Raw genomic sequence first — 25,798 nt, forward strand, 5'->3', positions numbered from 1 at the left:
TTTTGTTAAATAAACATCTTAAGAAATAGCGTATTTTTGTTAAATAAACATCTTCAGAAATAGCGTATTTTTGGTGAACAAATATTAGACATATACAACAGCTAATACATTATGTTACTGCTCCTAGTTAAGTGCGATCTAATTATTCTCGATTACATTATAATTATTGCAAGACTAATTTTGTAATTAACAAGAAAAAATCACCACATATTGCAGATTTAAGGTAAAAATAACAACCTCCCTACAAAATTGGTTTTAAATAAATTTTGATGAGCTAATCACGAATCTGAGTTTGTTCAGTCTTTAGCAAGTGATTTTTTTTTTGTAATCTTGTGATCAATATTTTAAATAAATCTGAAGAATCATGTGATATATATTACCTAACATTCATAGGAAATATATTTTACAGGGATATCAAGTGTGCTGGATACACTGAAAATAGCTAATGCTTCTTATACAAATGGATTTGTCAGTTAAAAATAGGAGAGGAGAGTTATTAAATGGAGAGGTAGAGGTATTGGGAAGATGGAAGGAATATTTTGAGGAATTGTTAAATGTTGATGAAGATAGGGAAGCTGTGATTTCGTGTATAGGGCAAGGAGGAATAACATCTTGTAGGAGTGAGGAAGAGCCAGTTGTGAGTGTGGGGGAAGTTCGTGAGGCAGTAGGTAAAATGAAAGGGGGTAAGGCAGCCGGGATTGATGGGATAAAGATAGAAATGTTAAAAGCAGGTGGGGATATAGTTTTGGAGTGGTTGGTGCAATTATTTAATAAATGTATGGAAGAGGGTAAGGTACCTAGGGATTGGCAGAGAGCATGCATAGTTCCTTTGTATAAAGGCAAAGGGGATAAAAGAGAGTGCAAAAATTATAGGGGGATAAGTCTGTTGAGTGTACCTGGTAAAGTGTATGGTAGAGTTATAATTGAAAGAATTAAGAGTAAGACGGAGAATAGGATAGCAGATGAACAAGGAGGCTTTAGGAAAGGTAGGGGGTGTGTGGACCAGGTGTTTACAGTGAAACATATAAGTGAACAGTATTTAGATAAGGCTAAAGAGGTCTTTGTGGCATTTATGGATTTGGAAAAGGCGTATGACAGGGTGGATAGGGGGGCAATGTGGCAGATGTTGCAAGTGTATGGTGTAGGAGGTAGGTTACTGAAAGCAGTGAAGAGTTTTTACGAGGATAGTGAGGCTCAAGTTAGAGTATGTAGGAAAGAGGGAAATTTTTTCCCAGTAAAAGTAGGCCTTAGACAAGGATGTGTGATGTCACCGTGGTTGTTTAATATATTTATAGATGGGGTTGTAAGAGAAGTAAATGCGAGGGTCTTGGCAAGAGGCGTGGAGTTAAAAGATAAAGAATCACACACAAAGTGGGAGTTGTCACAGCTGCTCTTTGCCGATGACACTGTGCTCTTGGGAGATTCTGAAGAGAAGTTGCAGAGATTGGTGGATGAATTTGGTAGGGTGTGCAAAAGAAGAAAATTAAAGGTGAATACAGGAAAGAGTAAGGTTATGAGGATAACAAAAAGATTAGGTGATGAAAGATTGAATATCAGATTGGAGGGAGAGAGTATGGAGGAGGTGAACGTATTCAGATATTTGGGAGTGGACGTGTCAGCGGATGGGTCTATGAAAGATGAGGTGAATCATAGAATTGATGAGGGAAAAAGAGTGAGTGGTGCACTTAGGAGTCTGTGGAGACAAAGAACTTTGTCCTTGGAGGCAAAGAGGGGAATGTATGAGAGTATAGTTTTACCAACGCTCTTATATGGGTGTGAAGCGTGGGTGATGAATGTTGCAGCGAGGAGAAGGCTGGAGGCAGTGGAGATGTCATGTCTGAGGGCAATGTGTGGTGTGAATATAATGCAGAGAATTCGTAGTTTGGAAGTTAGGAGGAGGTGCGGGATTACCAAAACTGTTGTCCAGAGGGCTGAGGAAGGGTTGTTGAGGTGGTTCGGACATGTAGAGAGAATGGAGCGAAACAGAATGACTTCAAGAGTGTATCAGTCTGTAGTGGAAGGAAGGCGGGGTAGGGGTCGGCCTAGGAAGGGTTGGAGGGAGGGGGTAAAGGAGGTTTTGTGTGCGAGGGGCTTGGACTTCCAGCAGGCATGCGTGAGCGTGTTTGATAGGAGTGAATGGAGACAAATGGTTTTTAATACTTGACGTGCTGTTGGAGTGTGAGCAAAGTAACATTTATGAAGGGATTCAGGGAAACCGGCAGGCCGGACTTGAGTCCTGGAGATGGGAAGTACAGTGCCTGCACTCTGAAGGAGGGGTGTTAATGTTGCAGTTTAAAAACTGTAGTGTAAAGCACCCTTCTGGCAAGACAGTGATGGAGTGAATGATGGTGAAAGTTTTTCTTTTTCGGGCCACCCTGCCTTGGTGGGAATCGGCCGGTGTGATAATAAAAAATAATAAAAAATATATATATATATATATATATATATATATATATATATATATATATATATATATATATATATATATATATATATATATATATATATATATATATATATATATATATATATATATATATATATATATATATATATATATATGTAATCAGCAATATTATGCAGAAAATTTGGAGTGTGGAAATTAGGAGAAGGTGTGGAGTAATAAAAGTATTAGTCAGAGGGCAGAAGAGGGGTTGTTGAAGTGGTTTGGTCATTTAGAGAGAATGGATCAAAGTAGAATGACATGGAGAGCATATAAATCTGTAGGGGAAGGAAGGAGGGGTAGGGGTCGTCCTCGAAAAGATTGGAAGGAAGGGGTAATGAAGGTTTTGTGGGCGAGGGGCTTAGACTTCCAGAAAGCGTGCATGAGCGTGTTCGATAGGAGTGAATGGAGACGAATGGTATTTGGGACATGACGAGCTGTTGGAGTGTGAGCAGGGTAATATTTAGTGAAGGGATTCAGGGAAACCGGTTATTTTTATATAGCCGGACTTGAGTCCTGGAAATGGGAAGTACAATGCCTGCACTTTAAAAGAGGGGTTTGTGATATTGGCAGTTTGGAGGGATATGTTGTGTATCTTTATACGTATATACTTCTAAACTGTTGTGTTCTGAGCACCTCTGTAAAAACAGTGATTATGTGTGAGGTGAAAGTGTTGAATGATGATGAAAGTATTTTCTTTTTGGGGATTTTCTTTTTGGGTCACCCTGCCTCGGTGGGAGACGGCCGACTTGTTAAAAAAAAAAATAATTAACAACATTGCGACTAGCTGAGGAGTCTGCCAGCAGAGCTAGGTGTTTTACCGTGCTCCGAGGACATACGGTGGTGTGGATGCTTCAGACGTAATTTCATTCTATTACCTCAGGGAAGAAACAAAAGCATAAGGAACAAGCGGCGCCAACAGGAAACATCTGGTCAACGCAACCAGTCGAAAGCACTTCCAAGTCCCCACCGGCCATAACACGGCACTCTAGGCACTCCTTTCCCTGCGCAGGCACTGTGCAGGCTTCCCTGGCTATGCCTGCACCTCACCAGCAGATGCCGGCTACCCAGCTTGACATTCTTCAACAGACCACGGTGCGCATAATGAAGAAATACAACAGACCACAACAGCCCAGATAATATCCACTGACTCGAGCCCACCGTCAACGCCGACCCTCACTAGGATCTCGTAACACTCATCAAGGTATTCACGGACATTTGCAACACAATCAACTCAACGGAACAACAGAGCATCTTCCGGCAGATGGTCAGCACACTGCTGAGGTGTGCTTACTGACCGTATTAGTTAAAGGTTCACAAAGTTCTATTTTGCATTCCTTAAGAACCATTGAAAAAAGCTCATCAGGACCAGGCGATTTATTTTGCTTCAAACGGTCTATCTGTTTGATAACCAAATTACTAGTGACTGTGAAATTACATAATTTATCTTCCTTAGACCCACAAAAAAAACTAATTATTGGGATATTATTAGTGTCTTCCTGAGTAAAAATCGAGAGAAAATAATTATTAAAAATAGAGCACATTTCATTCTTTGTCAGTATGAACTCCATAATTATTTTTAAGGGGACCTATCTTATCTCTAACTTTTGTTCTATAAACCTGGAAAAAACTTTTAGGGTTAGATTTCGAATCCCTAGCAACTTTAATTTCATAGTCTCGTTTAGCTTTTCTTATCCCCTTTTTAACGTCCCTCTTAATGTCAATATACTGATTCATAAGATGACCCTCACCTCTTTTGATACGTGTATAAATTCCCTTCTGCCCTAAAAGATATTTGAGCCTATTATTCATCCATTTTGGGTCATTTCTAATCGATTTAATTTCTTTATACAGGATAAATGTTCTTTGGGCAGCATGTATAGTGTTCAGAAAACTGTCATATTCATAGCTCTCTTCATTACCCCAGTCCATAGTTAAGTGTTCTTTAAGCCCATCGTAATCTGCTAAGCGAAAATCTGGGACTGTTAGAGTTATCCCTACTATCATACTTCCATTCAATGCTAAAGGTAATTGATTTATGATCGCTTGCGCCGAGTTCCTCTGTATTTTCTAAATTATTCACAAGGGTTTCCTTGTTTGACAGAACCAAATCAAGCAGGTTATTTCCCCTTGTAGGTTCTGTCACAAACTGTTTCAAAAACAATCCTGAACTACTTCTAAGAAGTCGTTAGATTCTAAATTCCCAGTCAAGAAATTCCAATCAATCTCACTAAAGTTAAAGTCTCCTAGAATTACTACATTATCGTGCCTTGTCGCCTTAACAATTTCCTCCCATAGTAGTCTCCCTTGGTCCCTATCTAAGTTTGGGGGACAGTATATCACACCTAAAATAAATTTTTCATGCCCCTCTGAAAATTCTATCCGAAGAGAGCGATCCAGTTCAAGCGATCTCGGACATACAGTGCCACCCCACCCCCCTTCCCGATACTTCTGTCTACTTGGAACAATTTAAAACCCTGTATGTGACATTCCGCAGGCATGTCCCGATTTTTCGTATTGAACCACGTCTCAGTTAAGGCAAATACATCAATGTTACCTGCACTAGCAACTAATCTCAACTCGTCCATTTTATTCCTAGCACTACGACTATTTGCGTAATATATATTTAAGGACCTCCTTTCTTTCTACCCTTCCTGCTCCTTTCTGTTCTTCCACTATACCTATTACTTTCCTTGTTACTATTAAGATTTATAATTTCAAAGCCTAAATCCATGTTTCGACACTCTTTATTTTCCATTTCTAAACCCATACCTCTAACTAATCCTAGTTTAAAGTCCTACCAACACCCTCAACTGAGCTATCAAGAAAACCCACTCCTGCCCTGGATAAGTGAACCCCATCCCTGACATACATGTCATTTCGGCCATAGAAGTTGTCCCAGTTGTCAATGAATGGTACTGCATTATCCTTACAGTGTTTGTCCAGCCACCAATTAATACCAATTTCTCTGGACAACCATTCATTTCCTACTCCCCTTTATGGTAAAATGCCACATATAACAGGGCGCCCTCCCTTCTTCCTAATTATGTCTATTGCTGTCCTGAACCTTTAACTAAATCCCCACTTCTACACTTGCCTACATCATTGCCTCCAGCACTGCGGCAGATAATAGGATTGATCCCATTACCGTTCATGATGTTGTCAAGCCGGCTTACAATATCCTCCATCCCCCCAGGAAATCAAACCCTCTGTCTCCTACTCCTGTCCTTCAAGCAGAAGGCCCTATCCATGTACCTAACCTGGCTATCCCCAACAACAACAATGTTTTACCATCCTTGATGTCGTTCGTCATAATGTTCCTAGTAGTAGACTCACATTCGTCCTGTAGCACGGACGTCCTGTAGCAGTCTCTTTCTTCTTCATCGTTTCTACCTATATATTCGTCTTCTTGATCATCAACTTTGTTCCATGCTGTCCAGTCACTGCCCAGGTTCCCTTCCTGACCTGAGGACTCACAACAGGAGGACTACTATGAATCCTCTTGTTTTCCTCAGTCAATCGCCGTATCTCTATCTTCGCTATCCTCAATTCCTCCTTAAGCTGCTGGTAAAGTTGCTTGATGGAGGGCATCTTGGTTCAGTCCCAGTCGAGATATGACAGGTGTTCCCTAAGTCCATTATAATCGGGACTTTTACCGTATTATCCTATTCTCGTACTCCCAGGTAATATTAAAAGTAATTGATTTGTGATCACTTGCGCCAAGCTCTTCAGTGATCTCCAGATCATTTACGAGGGTTACTTTATTTAAGAAGACTAGGTCGAGCAAATTATTACCCCTGGTAGGCTCTGTTTCACACTGCTTCAGAAAACAATCCAGAACTACTTCCATAAAGTCACTGGACTCCAGATTACCTGTCAAAGAAGTCCATTCAATTTGATTAAAGTTAAAATCCCCCACTATCACTACGTCATCTTGTCTAGAAGCCCTAACAATTTCCTGCCAAAGTCTCCCTCTATCGTTTTCTAAGCCAGGAGGACGATATATCACACCTGAAATAAGTTTTTCTTGAACTAGCCAAAACAGATTCTGTTACTGATCCATCTATTATACCTGTTTTTATGGAACAATTTACATTTTCCCGTGCACATAACGCAACTCCAGCCCCTTCCCCTTCCCCGTTATATCAGTCTACATGGAACAACTTAAACCCTTGAATATGACACTCAGTAATCATATATGGACTTTTTAAATTATACCATATTTCAGTAACTGCAATGATATAAAAATTCCCAGTACACTCTATGAAACGTAATTTATTAATTTTATTTCTGGTACTTTGACTATTAAAAATAGGTTAGATAAATACATAAGTGGGTGTGGGTGGGTGTGAGTTGGACCTGACTAGCTTCTGCTAGTGGGTCTGATGCCATGCTCCTCCTTTAAGTGGATGTGACGTGATAAATTAGACACATGTGCAACTCTTGGGTTAGTGGCTTGCAACTCTTGGATATCTTTATTAAGGAAACGTTTCGCCACACAGTGGCTTCAACAGTCCATATACAGAAGTTGCAGTGTCCTGTCAGACACTGCAACTTCTTGGGATCTTAATACTCGGGAATTATTCACTTGCCTAACCCTTGGGCACGACCTACTTCCACATTGGGCAAATGTGACACCACCTACGAGTGCTGCACCTCTCCTGCCTACGGTTTATAAGCTGCTTCTCCGCTCATATGCCGTATTCTATTCAAAATTGATGGACTGAGAACATCGGCTCAAGGTTGAGGGACTGATTACCTCATTCTCCTCCTGTTCTTCAAGTTTCTCTTGTATATGGACAGATGAAGCCACTGTGTGGCGAAACGTTTCCTTAATAAAGATACCCAAGAGTTGCACATGTGTCTAATTTATCAACGTGTCGGTTCTGTGAACCATTCATCTACAAGGATGTGACGTGACCTGTATCATTGGCTTCCGCGCACAGATCAGTATACCTGCTGCAGTGTTCCTTCTTTCTTATGCTCTTATGTAAAAAATCTGCTTGCGAAATCATACAGAGTAAAAAGGGAAGGATTATAGCTACATCACAGACATGCAACAATGCAGATTGTGATATCAGAAAGTCGCTTCTGCACTGAAAGACTGTGTCTGGCTGTTGCGCCATAGAACCTAAGAAGACACTTCTTGGGGATACAGCGCCATAGAACCTAAGAAGACACTTCTTGGGGATACAGTCACACAAGAGTGTGTCGAGTGCAACAAGAGTTTACCAGCTACACGTACTCTCCCAGACTGCGACTTGCGTTGGAAAGAGAATATTAAACCGATTCTCCAGTAATGATAAACTTGTCTTTAGTTATGATAAAAATATGTAATGTATTGGTTAATTATAGTAACGTAAGCTATTTTTTATACTGATATTTATATGAAGTAGACGGTATGTAAAATATACCTTCTAAATTATTAATGAAAATATTCAGTATTTTTATCATGTGAATATTCTGTGTGGAGCAATTAAGCCACGAAGGGAGGGCGGTTGAAGGGAGGGTGGTTAAAGGGAGGGTGGTTGATGAGAGGGTGGTTAAAGGGAGGGGGTTGATGAGAGGGTGGTTAAAGGGAGGGGGTTGATGAGAGGGTGGTTAAAGGGAGGGGGTTGATGGGAGGGTGATTAAAGGGAGGGGGTTGATGGGAGGGTGGTTAAAGGGAGGGGGTTGATGAGAGAGTGGTTAAAGGGAGGGGGTTGATGAAAGGGTGGTTAAAGGGAGGGGGCTGATGAGAGGGTGGTTAAAGGGAGGGGGTTGATGAGAGGGTGGTTAAAGGGAGGGGGGAGATGAGAGGGTGGTTAAAGGGAGGGGGTTGATGAGAGGGTGGTTAAAGGGAGGGGTTGATGAAAGGGTGGTTAAAGGGAGGGGGTTGATGAGAGGGTGTTTAAAGGGAGGGGGTTGATGAGAGGGTGGTTAAAGGGAGGGGGTTGATGAGAGAGTGGTTAAAGGGAGGGGGTTGATGAAAGGGTGGTTAAAGGGAGGGGGCTGATGAGAAGGGTGGTTAAAGGGAGGGGGTTGATGAGAGGGTGGTTAAAGGGAGGGGGGAGATGAGAGGGTGGTTAAAGGGAGGGGGTTGATGAGAGGGTGGTTAAAGGGAGGGGGTTGATGAGAGGGTGGTTAAAGGGAGGGGGTTAATGAGAGGGTGGTTAAAGGGAGGGGGTTGATGAGAGGGTGGTTAAAGGGAGGGGGTTGATGAGAGGGTGGTTAACGGGAGGGGGGAGATGAGAGGGTGGTTAAAGGGAGGGGGTTGATGAGAGGGTGGTTAAAGGGAGGGGTTGATGAGAGGGTGGTTAAAGGGAGGGGGGTGATGAGAGGGTGGTTAAAGGGAGGGGGTTGATGAGAGGGTGGTTAAAGGGAGGGGGTTGATGAGAGGGTGGTTAAAGGGAGGGGTTGATGAGAGGGTGGTTAAAGGGAGGGGGTTGATGAGAGGGTGGTTAAAGGGAGGGGTTGATGAGAGGGTGATTAAAGGGAGGGGGTTGATGGGAGGGTGGTTAAAGGGAGGGGGTTGAAGAGAGGGTGGTTAAAGAGAGGGGGCTGATGAGAGGGTGGTTAAAGGGAGGGGGTTGATGAGAGGGTGGTTAAAGGGAGGGGGTTGATGAGAGGGTGGTTGAAAGGGGGTTAAAGGGGGGCTGATGAGAGGGTGGTTAAAGGGAGGGGGCTGATGAGAGGGTGGTTAAAGGGAGGGGGCTGATGAGAGGGTGGTTAAAGGGAGGGGGTTGATGAGAGAGTGCTTAAAGGGAGGGGGTTGATGAGAGGATGGTTAAAGGGAGGGGGTTGATGAGAGGGTGGTTAAAGGGAGGGGGTTGATGAGAGGGTGGATAAAGGGTGGGGGTTGATGAGAGGGTGGTTAAAGGGAGGGGGCTGATGAGAGGGTGGTTAAAGGGAGGGGGTTGATGAGAGGGTGGTTAAAGGGAGGGGGTTGATGAGAGGATGGTTAAAGGGAGGGGGTTGATGAGAGGGTGGTTAAAGGGAGGGGGTTGATGAGAGGGTGGATAAAGGGAGGGGGTTGATGAGAGGGTGGTTAACGGGAGGGGGTTGATGAGAGGGTGGTTAAAGGGAGGGGGTTGATGAGAGGGTGGTTAAAGGGAGGGGGTTGATGAGAGGGTGGATAAAGGGAGGGGGTTGATGAGAGGGTGGTTAAAGGGAGGGGGTTGATGAGATGGTGGTTAAAGGGAGGGGGTTGATGAGAGGGTGGTTAAAGGGAGGCTGGTTGAGGATATAGAAATTTGGAGAGGGGAGAGTTCAATGTGGGTTATTAACCTATATTTAGAGCGCTGGTGTAACTCTTAGAAATTAACTGTAATTAAGTCATAATGAGAGTTTGTTGGAAGCCCAGAGCATCACCACCTGCCCCTGACAACACCTCCCTAACATGTCCCTGACAGTACGTCCCTGACCTGTCCTGAATGTACGTCCCTAACGTGTCCCTGTCAGTAAGTCTCTAACCTGTCCTGAATGTACGTCCCTAACGTGTCCCTGTCAGTAAGTCTCTAACCTGTTCTGAATGTATGTCCCTAACCTGTCCTGATTGTACGTCCCTAACCAGCGCCATATTACATTCACCCGCCCAGCGCCATATTACATTCACCCGCCCTCCTACTGTTCTCCCTCACCTGACCCTGACTGCATCACCTTCACGTGACCTTGACTGTACATCCCTCACCTGACCCTGAATGTACATCCCTCATCTCACCCTGACTGTACCTACCTTACGTGACCTTGACTGTACATCCCTCACCTGACCCTGACTGTATCTCCCACACTTGGCCCTGACTATACCTCCCTCACCTGACCCTGACTGTACCTCCCTTAACTGACCCTGACTGTACCTCCCTTACCTGACCCTGATTGTTCTCCCTCACCTGACCCTGAGTGTACCTCCCTTGCTGACCCTGATTGTTCTCCCTCACCTGACCCTGAGTGTACCTCCCTTGCTGACCCTGAGTGTTCTCCCTCACCAGACTCTGACTGTACCTCCCTTTAGTGACCCTGACTGTACCTCCCATATTTCACCCTGACTGTACCTCCCTTACCTGACCCTAACTATACCTCCCACACTTGACCCTGGCTGTACCTCCCTCACTTGACCCTGACTGTACCTCCCTTACCTGACCCTGAATATGCCTCCCACATTTCACCCTGATTGTACCTCTTTTACCTGACCCTGACTGTTCTCCCTCACCTGACACTGACTTTACCCCCGCTTGCCCTGACTGTTCTCCCTCACCTGACCCTGACTGTACCTCCCTCACTTGACCCTAACTGCACCTCCCTTACCTGACCCTAACTGTACCTCCCTTACCTGACCCTGACTGTTCTCCCTCACCTGACCCTGACTGTACCTCCCTCACTTGACCCTAACTGCACCTCCCTTACCTGACCCTAACTGTACCTTCCTTACCTGACCCTGACTGTTCTCCCTCACATGACACTGTGCCTCCCTCACTTGACCCTAACTGCACCTCCCTTACCTGACCCTAACTGTACCTCCCTTACCTGACCCTGACTGTTCTCCCTCACCTGACCCTGACTGTACCTCCCTCACTTGACCCTAACTGCACCTCCCTTACCTGACCCTAACTGCACCTCCCTTACCTGACCCTGACTGTACCTCTCTCACCTCACTGTAACTAACACTGTAGTTAACATCGTAGCTAACACTGTAACACTGTAACTAACACTGTAGACATAACTGTAACTAATATTGTGACTAATATTATAACATTGTAACTAACACTGTAACTAACACTGTTGCTAACATTGTAACTAACACTGTTGCTAACATTGTAACTAACACTGTTGCTAACATTGTAACTAACATTGTAACTAACACTGTAACTAACACTGTAACTAACACTGTAACTAACACTGTTGCTAACACCGTAACTAACACTGTAACTAACACTGTTGCTAACATTGTAACTAACATTGAAACTAACACTGTAACTAACACTGTAACTAACACTGTAACTAACACTGTTACTAACACCGTAACTAACACTGTAACTAACACTGTTGATAAAACTGTAACTAACACTGTAACTAACACTGTTGATAACACTGTAACTAACACTGTAACTAACACTGTTGATAACACTGTAACTAACACTGTAACTAACACTGTTGATAACACTGTAACTAACACTGTAACTAACACTGTAACTAACATTGTAACTAACACTGTTGCTAGCACTGTAACTAACATTGTAACTAACATTGTAACTAACACTGTTGCTAACATTGTAACTAACACTGTAACTAACACTGTTGCTAACATTGTAACTAACACTGTAACTAACACTGTTGCTAACATTGTAACTAACACTGTTGCTAACATTGTAACTACCACTGTAACTAACACTGTAACTAACACTGTAACTAACACTGTAACTAACATTGTAACTAACACTGTTGCTAACATTGTAACTAACACTGTTGCTAACATTGTAACTAACACTGTAACTAACATTTTAACTAACACTGTAACTAACATTATAACTAACACTGTTGCTAATATTGTAACTAACATTGTAACTAACACTGTTGCTAACATTGTAACTAACACTGTAACTAACATTGTAACTAACACTGTAACTAACATTGTAACTAACACTGTTGCTAACATTGTAACTAACACTGTAACTAACACTGTAACTAACACTGTAACTAACATTGTAACTAACACTGTAACTAACATTGTAACTAACACTGTTGCTAACATTGTAACTAACACTGTAACTAACATTTTAACTAACACTGTAACTAACATTATAACTAACACTGTTGCTAATATTGTAACTAACATTGTAACTAACACTAACACTGTTGCTAACATTGTAACTAACATTGTAATTAACACTGTAACTAACATTGTAACTAACACTGTAACTAACATTGTATCTAACACTGTTGCTAACATTGTAACTAACACTGTTGCTAACATTGTAACTAACACTGTTGCTAACATTGTAACTAACACTGTAACTAACATTGTAACTAACACTGTTGCTAACATTGTAACTAACACTGTAACTAACACTGTAACTAACACTGTTGCTAACATTATAACTAACACTGTAACTAACATTGTAACTAACACTGTTGCTAACATTGTAACTAACATTGTAACTAACACTGTAACTAACATTGTAACTAACACTGTAACTAACATTGTAACTAACACTGTTACTAACATTGTAACTAACACTGTAACTAACATTGTAACCAACACTGTAACTAACATTGTAACTAACACTGTTGCTAACATTGTAACTAACACTGTAACTAACATTGTAACTAACACTGTAACTAACATTGTAACTAAAACTGTTGCTAACATTGTAACTAACATTGTAACTAACACTGTAACTAACATTGTAACTAACACTGTTGCTAACACTGTAACTAACATTGTAACTAACACTGTTGCTAACATTGTAACTAACACTGTAACTAACATTGTAACTAACACTGTAACTAACATTGTAACTAACACTGTAACTAACATTGTAACTAACATTGTAACTAACACTGTAACTAACATTGTAACTAACACTGTAACTAACATTGTAACTAACACTGTAACTAACATTGTAACTAACACTGTAACTAACACTGTAACTAACACTGTTGCTAACGTTGTAACTAACACTGTAACTAACTTTGTAATTAACACTGTTGCTAACATTGTAACTAACATTGTAACTAACACTGTAACTAACATTGTAACTAACACTGTAACTAACATTGTAACTAACACTGTTGCAAACATTGTAACTAACACTGTAACTAACATTGTAACTAACACTGTTGCTAACATTGTAACTAACACTGTAACTAACAATGTAACTAACACTGTAACTAACATTGTAACTAACACTGTTGCTAACATTGTAACTAACACTGTAACTAACACTGTAACTAACATTGTAACTAACACTGTTGCTAACACTGTAACTAACATTGTAGCTAACACTGTTGCTAACATTGTAACTAACACTGTAACTAACATTGTAACTAACACTGTAACTAACATTGTAACTAACACTGTTGCTAACATTGTAACTAACATTGTAGCTAACACTGTTGCTAACATTGTAACTAACACTGTAACTAACACTGTAACTAACATTGTAACTAACACTGTAACTAACATTGTAACTAACACTGTTGCTAACATTGTAACTAACACTGTAACTAGCATTGTAACTAACACTGTAACTAACATTGTAACTAAAACTGTTGCTAACACTGTAACTAACATTGTAACTAACACTGTAACTAACATTGTAACTAACACTGTTGCTAACATTGTAACTAACATTGTAACTAACACTGTTGCTAACATTGTAACTAACACTGTAACTAACATTGTAACTAACACTGTAACTAACATTGTAACTAACACTGTAACTAACAATGTAACTAACACTGTTGCTAACATTGTAACTAACATTGTAACTAACATTGTAATTAACACTGTTGCTAACATTGTAACTAACATTGTAACTAACACTGTAACTAACATTGTAACTAACACTGTAACTAACATTGTAACTAACACTGTTGCTAACATTGTAACTAACACTGTAACTAACGTTGTAACTAACACTGTTGCTAACATTGTAACTAACACTGTAACTAACATTGTAACTAACACTGTAACTAACATTGTAACTAACACTGTTGCTAACATTGTAACTAACATTGTAACTAACACTGTAACTAACATTGTAACTAGCACTGTTGTTAACACTGTAACTAACATTGTAACTAACACTGTTGCTAACATTGTAACTAACACTGTAACTAACATTGTAACTAACACTGTAACTAACATTGTAACTAACACTGTAACTAACATTGTAACTAACATTGTAACTAACACTGTAACTAACATTGTAACTAACACTGTAACTAACACTGTAACTAACACTGTAACTAACATTGTAACTAACACTGTAACTAACATTGTAACTAACACTGTAACTAACATTGCAACTAACACTGTTGCTAACATTGTAACTAACACTGTAACTAACATTGTAACTAACACTGTAACTAACATTGTAACTAACACTGTTGCTAACACTGTAACTAACATTGTAACTAACATTGTAACTAGCACTGTTGCTAACATTGTAACTAACACTGTAACTAACATTGTAACTAACACTGTAACTAACATTGTAACTAACACTGTTGCTAACACTGTAACTGACATTGTAACTAACACTGTTGCAAACATTGTAACTAACACTGTAACTAACACTGTAACTAACACTGTAACTAACATTGTAACTAACACTGTAACTAACATTGTAACTAACACTGTAACTAACATTGCAACTAACACTGTTGCTAACATTGTAACTAACACTGTAACTAACATTGTAACTAACACTGTAACTAACATTGTAACTAACACTGTTGCTAACACTGTAACTAATATTGTAACTAACATTGTAACTAGCACTGTTGCTAACATTGTAACTAACACTGTAACTAACATTGTAACTAACACTGTAACTAACATTGTAACTAACACTGTTGTAACACTGTAACTGACATTGTAACTAACATTGTAACTAACACTGTTGCTAACATTGTAACTAACACTGTAACTAACATTGTAACTAACACTGTAACTAACATTGTAACTAACACTGTTGCTAACACTGTAACTAACATTGTAACTAACACTGTAACTAACATTGTAACTAACACTGTTGCTAACATTGTAACTAACACTGTTGCTAACACTGTAACTAACATTGTAACTAACACTGTAACTAACATTGTAACTAACACTGTAACTAACATTGTAACTAACACTGTTGCTAACACTGTAACTAACATTGTAACTAACACAGTTGCTAACATTGTAACTAACACTGTAACTAACATTATAACTAACACTGTTGCTAACATTGTAACTAACATTGTAACTAACACTGTTGCTAACATTGTAACTAACACTGTAACTAACATTGTAACTAACACTGTAACTAACATTGTAACTAACTGTTGCTAACATTGTAACTAACATTGTAACTAACACTGTTGCTAACATTGTAACTACCACTGTAACTAACACTGTAACTAACATTGTAAATAACACTGTAACTAACATTGTAACTAACACTGTTGCTAACATTGTAACTAACACTGTAACTAACATTGTAACTAACTCTGTAACTAACATTGTAACTAAAACTGTTGCTAACATTGTAACTACCAGTGTAACTATCACTGTAACTACCAGTGTAACTATCACTGTAACTACCAGTGTAACTATCAATGTAACTACCAGTGTAACTATCACTGTAACTACCAGTGTAACTATCACTGTAACTACCAGTGTAACTATCACTGTAACTACCAGTGTAACTATCACTGTTGCTAACGTTGTAACTAACACTGTAACTAACTTTGTAATTAACACTGTAACTAAAATTGTAACTACCGGTGTAACTAACACTGTAACTAACATTGTAACTAACACTGTAACTAACATTGTAACTAACAATGTAACTAACATTGTAACTAACACTGTAACTAACATTGTAACTAACACTGTAACTAACATTGTAACTAACACTGTAACTAACATTGTAACTAACACTGTAACTAACATTGTAACTAACACTGTAACTAACATTGTAACTAACACTGTAACTAACACTGTAACTAACACTGTAACTAACACTGTAACTAACACTGTAACTAACATTGTAACTAACACTGTAACTAACATTGTAACTAACACTGTAACTAACATTGTAACTAACACTGTAACTAACATTGTAACTAACACTGTAACTAACATTGTAACTAACATTGTAACTAACACTGTAACTAACATTGTAACTAACACTGTAACTAACACTGTAACTAACATTGTAACTAACACTGTAACTAACATTGTAACTAACACTGTTGCTAACATTGTAACTAACACTGTAACTAGCATTGTAACTAACACTGTAACTAACATTGTAACTAAAACTGTTGCTAACACTGTAACTAACATTGTAACTAACACTGTAACTAACATTGTAACTAACACTGTTGCTAACATTGTAACTAACATTGTAACTAACACTGTTGCTAACATTGTAACTAACACTGTAACTAACATTGTAACTAACACTGTAACTAACATTGTAACTAACACTGTAACTAACACTGTAACTAACACTGTTGCTAACATTGTAACTAACACTGTAACTAACATTGTAATTAACACTGTTGCTAACATTGTAACTAACATTGTAACTAACACTGTAACTAACATTGTAACTAACATTGTAACTAACACTGTAACTAACACTGTAACTAACATTGTAACTAACACTGTAACTAACACTGTTGCTAACATTGTAACTAACACTGTAACTAACACTGTAACTAACATTGTAACTAACACTGTAACTAACACTGTTGCTAACATTGTAACTAACACTGTAACTAACACTGTAACTAACATTGTAACTAACACTGTAACTAACATTGTAACTAACACTGTAACTAACACTGTAACTAACATTGTAACTAACACTGTAACTAACATTGTAACTAACGCTGTAACTAACACTGTAACTAACACTGTTGCTATCATTGTAACTAACACTGTAACTAACACTGTAACTAACACTGTAACTAACACTGTAACTAACATTGTAACTAACATTGAAACTAACATTATAACTAACATTGCAACTAACACTGTTGCTAACATTGTAACTAACACTGTAACTAACATTGTAACTAACACTGTAACTAACATTGTAACTAACACTGTTGCTAACACTGTAACTAACATTGTAACTAACATTGTAACTAGCACTGTTGCTAACACTGTAACTAACATTGTAACTAACATTGTAACTAACACTGTAACTAACATTGTAACTAACACTGTAACTAACACTGTAACTAACATTGTAACTAACATTGTAACTAACACTGTAACTAACACTGTAACTAACACTGTAACTAACACTGTAACTAACACTGTAACTAACATTGTAACTAACACTGTAACTAACATTGTAACTAACATTGTAACTAACACTGTAACTAACATTGTAACTAACTAACATTGTAACTAACACTGCTAAACTAACATTGTAACTAACACTGTAACTAACATTGTAACTGACACTGTAACTAACATTGCAACTAACACTGTAACTAACATTGTAACTAACACAGTTGCTAACATTGTAACTAACACTGTAACTAACATTGTAACTAACACTGTAACTAACATTGTAACTAACACTGTAACTAACATTGTAACTAACACTGTAACTAACATTGTAACTAACACTGTAACTAACACTGTAACTAACATTGTAACTAACACTGTAACTAACATTGTAACTAACATTGTAACTAACACTGTAACTAACACTGTAACTAACATTGTAACTAACACTGTAACTAACATTGTAACTAACACTGTAACTAACATTGTAACTAACACTGTAACTAACACTGTAACTAACATTGTAACTAACACTGTAACTAACACTGTAACTAACATTGTAACTAACAGTGTAACTAACATTGTAACTAACACTGTAACTTATATTGTAACTACCACAGTAACTAACATTGTAACTAACACTGTTGCTAACATTGTAACTAACACTGTAACTAACACTGTTGCTAACATTGTAACTAACACTGTAACTAACACTGTAACTAACATTGTAACTAACACTGTAACTAACATTGTAACTAACATTGTAACTAACACTGTAACTAACATTGTAACTAACACTGTAACTAACATTGTAACTAACACTGTAACTAACATTGTAACTAACACTGTAACTAACATTGTAACTACCACTGTAACTAACATTGTAACTGTTGCTAACATTGTAACTAACACTGTAACTAACATTGTAACTAACACTGTAACTAACATTGTAACTAACACTGTAACTAACATTGTAACTAACACTGTTGCACTGTAACTAACACTGTAACTAACTTTGTAATTAACACTGTTGCTAACTAACTAACACTGTAACTAACATTGTAACTAACACTGTAACTAACACTGTAACTAACATTGTAACTAACACTGTAACTAACATTGTAACTAACGCTGTAACTAACACTGTAACTAACACTGTTGCTAACATTGTAACTAACACTGTAACTAACACTGTAACTAGCACTGTAACTAACAGTGTAACTAACACTGTAACTAACACTGTAACTAACATTGTAACTAACACTGTAACTAACACTGTTGCTAACACTGTAACTAACACTGTAACTAACACTGTAACTAACATTGTAACTAACACTGTAACTAACATTGTAACTAACACTGTAACTAACATTGTAACTAACACTGTAACTAACATTGTAACTAACACTGTAACTAACACTGTTGCTAACATTGTAACTAACACTGTAACTAACACTGTAACTAACATTGTAACTAACACTGTAACTAACATTGTAACTAACACTGTAACTAACATTGTAACTAACACTGTAACTAACATTGTAACTAACACTGTAACTAACATTGTAACTAACACTGTAACTAACACTGTAACTAACACTGTAACTAACACTGTAACTAACATTGTAACTAACACTGTAACTAACATTGTAACTAACATTGTAACTAACATTGTAACTAACACTGTAACTAACATTGTAACTAACACTGTAACTAACATTGTAACTAACACTGTAACTAACACTGTAACTAACACTGTAACTAACATTGTAACTAACATTGTAACTAACATTGTAACTAACATTGTAACTAACATTGTAACTAACACTGTAACTAACACTGTAACTAACATTGTAACTAAGACTGTAACTAACACTGTTGCTAACATTGTAACTAACACTGTAACTAACATTGTAACTAACACTGTAACTAACACTGTAACTAACACTGTAACTAACATTGCAACTAACACTGAAACTAACATTTTAACTAACCTTGTAACTAACATTGTAACTAACACTGTAACTAACACTGTAACAGCACTGTTGTTAACACTGTAACTAACATTGTAACTAACACTGTTGCTAACATTGTAACTAACACTGTAACTAACATTGTAACTAACACTGTAACTAACATTGTAACTAACACTGTTGCTAACATTGTAACTAACATTGTAACTAACACTGTTGCAAACATTGTAACTAACACTGTAACTAACACTGTAACTAACACTGTAACTAACATTGTAACTAACACTGTAACTAACATTGTAACTAACACTGTAACTAACATTGCAACTAACACTGTTGCTAACATTGTAACTAACACTGTAACTAACATTGTAACTAACACTGTAACTAACATTGTAACTAACACTGTTGCTAACACTGTAACTAACATTGTAACTAACATTGTAACTAGCACTGTTGCTAACATTGTAACTAACACTGTAACTAACATTGTAACTAACACTGTAACTAACATTGTAACTAACACTGTTGCTAACACTGTAACTGACATTGTAACTAACACTGTTGCAAACATTGTAACTAACACTGTAACTAACACTCTAACTAACACTGTAACTAACATTGTAACTAACACTGTAACTAACATTGTAACTAACACTGTAACTAACATTGCAACTAACACTGTTGCTAACATTGTAACTAACACTGTAACTAACATTGTAACTAACACTGTAACTAACATTGTAACTAACACTGTTGCTAACACTGTAACTAATATTGTAACTAACATTGTAACTAGCACTGTTGCTAACATTGTAACTAACACTGTAACTAACATTGTAACTAACACTGTAACTAACATTGTAACTAACACTGTTGCTAACACTGTAACTGACATTGTAACTAACATTGTAACTAACACTGTTGCTAACATTGTAACTAACACTGTAACTAACATTGTAACTAACACTGTAACTAACATTGTAACTAACACTGTTGCTAACACTGTAACTAACATTGTAACTAACACTGTAACTAACATTGTAACTAACACTGTTGCTAACATTGTAACTAACACTGTTGCTAACACTGTAACTAACATTGTAACTAACACTGTAACTAACATTGTAACTAACACTGTAACTAACATTGTAACTAACACTGTTGCTAACACTGTAACTAACATTGTAACTAACACAGTTGCTAACATTGTAACTAACACTGTAACTAACATTATAACTAACACTGTTGCTAACATTGTAACTAACATTGTAACTAACACTGTTGCTAACATTGTAACTAACACTGTAACTAACATTGTAACTAACACTGTAACTAACATTGTAACTAACACTGTTGCTAACATTGTAACTAACATTGTAACTAACACTGTTGCTAACATTGTAACTAACACTGTAACTAACACTGTAACTAACATTGTAACTAACACTGTAACTAACATTGTAACTAACACTGTTGCTAACATTGTAACTAACACTGTAACTAACATTGTAACTAACTCTGTAACTAACATTGTAACTAAAACTGTTGCTAACATTGTAACTAACATTGTAACTAACACTGTAACTAACATTGTAACTAACACTGTTGCTAACACTGTAACAAACATTGTAACTAACACTGTTGCTAACATTGTAACTAACACTGTAACTAACATTGTAACTAACACTGTAACTAACATTGTAACTAACACTGTTGCTAACATTGTAACTAACATTGTAACTAACACTGTTGCTAACATTGTAACTAACACTGTAACTAACATTGTAACTAACACTGTAACTAACATTGTAACTAACACTGTAACTAACACTGTAACTAACACTGTTGCTAACGTTGTAACTAACACTGTAACTAACTTTGTAATTAACACTGTTGCTAACATTGTAACTAACATTGTAACTAACACTGTAACTAACATTGTAACTAACATTGTAACTAACACTGTAACTAACATTGTAACTAACACTGTTGCTAACACTGTAACTAACATTGTAACTAACACTGTTGCTAACATTGTAACTAACACTGTAACTAACATTGTAACTAACACTGTAACTAACATTGTAACTGACACTGTTGCTAACATTGTAACTAACATTGTAACTAACACTGTTGCTAACATTGTAACTAACACTGTAACTAACACTGTAACTAACACTGTAAATAACGTTGTAACTAACACTGTAACTAACACTGTAACTAACATTGCAACTAACACTGTTGCTAACATTGTAACTAACACTGTAACTAACATTGTAACTAACACTGTAACTAACATTGTAACTAACACTGTTACTAACACTGTAACTAACATTGTAACTAACATTGTAACTAGCACTGTTGCTAACATTGTAACTAACACTGTAACTAACATTGTAACTAACACTGTAACTTACATTGTAACTAACACTGTTGCTAACACTGTAACTAACATTGTAACTAACATTGTAACTAACACTGTTGCTAACATTGTAACTAACACTGTAACTAACATTGTAACTAACACTGTAACTAACATTGTAACTAACACTGTTGCTAACACTGTAACTAACATTGTAACTAACACTGTAACTAACATTGTAACTAACACTGTTGCTAGCATTGTAACTAGCACTGTTGCTAACACTGTAACTAACATTGTAACTAACACTGTAACTAACATTGTAACTAACACTGTAACTAACATTGTAACTAACACTGTAACTAACATTGTAACTAACACTGTAACTAACATTGTAACTAACACTGTTGCTAACATTGTAACTAACACTGTTGCTAACACTGTAACTAACATTGTAACTAACATTGTAACTAACACTGTTGCTAACATTGTAACTAACACTGTAACTAACACTGTAACTAACACTGTTGCTAACATTGTAACTAACACTGTTGCTAACATTGTAACTAACACTGTAACTAACACTGTAACTAACACTGTAACTAACATTGTAACTAACACTGTAACTAACACTGTAACTAACATTGTAACTAACACTGTAACTAGAATTGTAACTAACACTGTTACTAACATTGTAACTAACACTGTAACTAACATTGTAACTAACACTGTTGCTAACATTGTAACTAACACTGTAACTAACATTGTAACTAACACTGTAACTAACATTGTAACTAACACTGTAACTAACACTAACTCTGTTGCTAACATTGTAACTAACACTGTAACTAATACTGCAACTAACACTGTAACTAACATTGCAACTAACACTGTAACTGACATTGTAACTAACACTGTAACTAACAGTGTAACTAGCATTTCAATTAACATTGTAACTTACATTGTAACTAACACTGTAACTATCACTGTAACACTGTAACTTACACAGTAACAGCCTGGTTCATCAGGCCCTGATCCACCATGAAGCCTGGTCACAGACCGGGCCGCGGGGGCGTTGACCCCCGGAACCCTCTCAAGGTGTATTCCAGGTATGTCGATCTTCAGTAACTGCTAGCACTGAGTCCCACATATCTGAGCTTAAGACTTTTATCAAACTTTCAAAGTTGAACCTACACAGAGTGAACCTCCGGGATGTCATCACAGAGTGAACTTATGGGATGTCATCACAGAGTGAACTTATGGGATGTCATCACAGAGTGAAGCTCCGGGATGTCATCACAGAGTGAACCTCCGGGATGTCATCACAGAGTGAACCTCCGGGATGTCATCACAGAGTGAACCTCCGGGATGTCATCACAGAGTGAACTTATGAGATGTCAACACAGAGTGAACCTCCGGGATGTCATCACAGAGTGAACCTCCGGGATGTCATCACAGAGTGAACCTCCGGGATGTCATCACAGAGTGAACCTCCGGGATGTCATCACAGAGTGAACCTCCGGGATGTCATCACAGAGTGAACTTATGAGATGTCAACACAGAGTGAACCTCCGGGATGTCATCACAGAGTGAACCTCCGGGATGTCATCACAGAGTGAACCTCCGGGATGTCATCACAGAGTGAACCTCCGGGATGTCATCACAGAGTGAACCTCCGGGATGTCATCACAGAGTGAACCTCCGGGATGTCATCACAGAGTGAACCTCCGGGATGTCATCACAGAGTGAACCTCCGGGATGTCATCACAGAGTGAACCTCCGGGATGTCATCACAGAGTGAACCTCCGGGATGTCATCACAGAGTGAACCTCCGGGATGTCATCACAGAGTGAACCTCCGGGATGTCATCACAGAGTGAACTTATGAGATGTCAACACAGAGTGAACCTCCGGGATGTCATCACAGAGTGAACCTCCGGGATGTCATCACAGAGTGAACCTCCGGGATGTCATCACAGAGTGAACCTCCGGGATGTCATCACAGAGTGAACCTCCGGGATGTCATCACAGAGTGAACTTATGAGATGTCAACACAGAGTGAACCTCCGGGATGTCATCACAGAGTGAACCTCCGGGATGTCATCACAGAGTGAACCTCCGGGATGTCATCACAGAGTGAACCTCCGGGATGTCATCACAGAGTGAACCTCCGGGATGTCATCACAGAGTGAACTTATGAGATGTCAACACAGAGTGAACCTCCGGGATGTCATCACAGAGTGACTTCCGGGATGTCATCACAGAGTGAACCTCCGGGATGTCAACACAGAGTGAACCTCCGGGATGTCATCACAGAGTGAACTTCCGGGATGTCATCACAGAGTGAACCTCCGGGATGTCATCACAGAGTGAACCTCCGGGATGTCATCACAGAGTGAACCTTCGGGATGTCATCTTTCTCATGGAAGCTAATAAGGTAAACAGTCTTCTTATTGACTGGAAAAGTAAAACATTACTTAATGCAGTGGGTAAATATGACCTTATGGAGCACAGTAACAGTCAGAATAAGCATCATCTGGAAAATCTTGAAACTAAGCTCGGACCGAAACGTCGTCGTAAGCTTCTCTCTTTTATATGCGGGTTATTTGTGTATTGTGTAAGCTCTGACATGTTCTTAACCAATCACATCAATTTACACCAACTGGGAAATGCCGCAGGCGTAAGTTTACGTCTTAATTCCTGGGCCTACGAAATGGTCCGTATTGTCCTGGTTGGTTAAGTTTACGTCAAATAAAACACGTCTGCGCTGTACGTATGCCCAGGATGTAAATCTTTCATACGTAGCTTCGTGTGGGAGCCAGTAAATGGCATTACAATAAGGGGAATTACCAATAGATCCCTGGCTGTCTTCAGCAGGCACTGGACAGGCACCTAAAGTCAGTACCTGACCATCCGGGATGTGGTTCGTAGGTCAGTTTGCGTGAAGTCAGCAGTAAAGACCTGGTTGATCAGACCCTGATCCACCATGTGGCCTGGGGGCGTTGACCCCCGACACCTTATCCAGGTAAATACTTGTTTAGTGTTATTGAACAATTGATATAAATTAAATATATCAAAACATGGTGTTCATGTCACCATAGTGTGATCACCGTCACATTCATGTCGCCATAATGTGATCACCGTCACATTAATGTCACCATAATGTGATCACCGTCACATTAATGTCACCAGAATCTTTTATGTCGTTATCATGTCTCCCCTGACCCTTCTGTCCTCCAGTGTTGTCAGTCCGATCTCCCTTAACCTTTCCTCGTACGACATTCCCTTGAGCTCTGGGACTAGTCTTGTTGCAAACCTTTGTACTTTATCTAACTTCTTGACGTGCTTGACCAGGTGTGGGTTCCAGACTGGTTCTGCATACTCCAGTATGGGCCTAACATACACAGTGTACAGTGTCTTAAACGATTCCTTATTAAGGTATCGGAACGCTATTTTCAGGTTTGCCAGGCGCCCGTATGCTGCAGCAGTTATTTGGTTGATGTGTGCCTCCGGTGACGTGCTCGGTGTTATGGTCACCCCGAGGTCTTTCTCCCTGAGTGAGGTCTGTAGTCTTTGTCCACCTAGCCTATACTCTGTCTGCGGTCTTCTTTGCCCCTCCCCAATCTTCATGACTTTGCATTTGACAGGATTGAATTCGAGAAGCCAGTTACTGGACCACATGTCCAGCCTGTCCAGATCTCTTTGCAGTCCTGCCTCATCCTCATCCGATTTAATTCTTCTCATCAACTTCACATCATCTGCAAATAGGGACACTTCAGAGTCTATTCCTCTCATCATGTCGTTCGCATATATCAAAAATAGCACTTGTCCTAGAACTGACCCCTGTGGGATCCCGCTCGTCACAGGCGCCCACTGTGATGCCTCTTCACGTACCATGACTCGTTGCTGCCTCCCTGTCAGGTATTCCCTGATCCATTGCAGTGCCCTCCCTGTTACATGCGCCTGATCCTCCAGCTTCTGCACTAATCTCTGGTGGGGAACTTTGTCAAAGGCCTTCCT

The sequence above is a fragment of the Cherax quadricarinatus genome, chromosome 41 (genome assembly GCF_038502225.1).
Source record: "Cherax quadricarinatus isolate ZL_2023a chromosome 41, ASM3850222v1, whole genome shotgun sequence".
Lineage (NCBI taxonomy): Eukaryota > Metazoa > Arthropoda > Malacostraca > Decapoda > Parastacidae > Cherax > Cherax quadricarinatus.